Genomic DNA, 1,082 nt, shown 5'->3' on the forward strand with positions numbered 1-1,082 from the left:
TATTGATTTTTTTTCTTGATACTTTTCTCTACACTCTAGGATATTTTGGTAACTACTGTGAATTTTTAGGTAGAAAGAACACAGGAAATAGCCAAGCTGTGCAGTAAACCACTACATTACTCCCCTCTCCCACTCCAGAACCAGAATAAGGGGGCACATGCTTGTTGCATCAACCACCACTCTCTAAGTGAGGAGCCCTAGCTAGTTCTAGATATCTTATTGTTATACTATTGTTCTATACAATAAGTTCTAGATAACTTATTTTTATACTATTCTAGTATCTTATTGTTTTACAAGAATTTGTTTTTGTTTTTGTTTTTTTATTTTGGCATGATATAGTGGCAAATGCTACCATGCGAGTGAAGTAAGAGGTTGTCAAGACAATAATTTAAAAGAGCATTCCTTAGAAAGTCTTCCAGCTAATTGCTTTTCTTTAGATTTCTCTTTATAATCTATACTCTCCTCTCTGACAAAAGAGTCCTGCCTGGATTTGCCATGAGGAATAGTTTCATCTACACTGGGCTCTTGCTGTGCTTTTTCTACATTGCGATTCTCTTCATTGATTAATCCAATAGCATTATCCCTTCTGCTTCTCATTTCCTTTACAATTTTCTACCCTTTCCATGCTCTGTGCTCTTATTAATTTATTCTATTTTTGATATCTTTTACTGGTCTAATCCAGAATCTTAGGAGAGAGCAGATGTAAATATTTATAGCCAATACTTTGTTTTGAACTGGAAGCCATGGAAAATATTTTTAAACTGGTCAAAGTGTAAGCACAAACCTAATAGAAACACAAATATTGAAATTGTTACTAATTTGTTAAAATAATATCACTAAGAAAAAATATTTTCCCTACTAATATCTCATCAATGTGTCAAATTTTCTTGATTTCTTCTCAATAGCATCTTTCTCTAAAGCAATGATTATTGCACGAATTATTTATTTTATCACTTATATATTACAGAAAAGAGAACTGAGTCACAGAGGTCAATGATAGCCTGTACATACCATATTTAGGGCCTAACAAGAAACCATTTGTCTTGAATTTTAATGGCTTTAAAAAAAAAAAAGCTGTATTG

Source organism: Callorhinus ursinus, unplaced genomic scaffold, assembly GCF_003265705.2.
Source record: "Callorhinus ursinus isolate GAN/ISIS: 27379988/994484 unplaced genomic scaffold, GSC_fseal_2.0 scaffold27, whole genome shotgun sequence".
Lineage (NCBI taxonomy): Eukaryota > Metazoa > Chordata > Mammalia > Carnivora > Otariidae > Callorhinus > Callorhinus ursinus.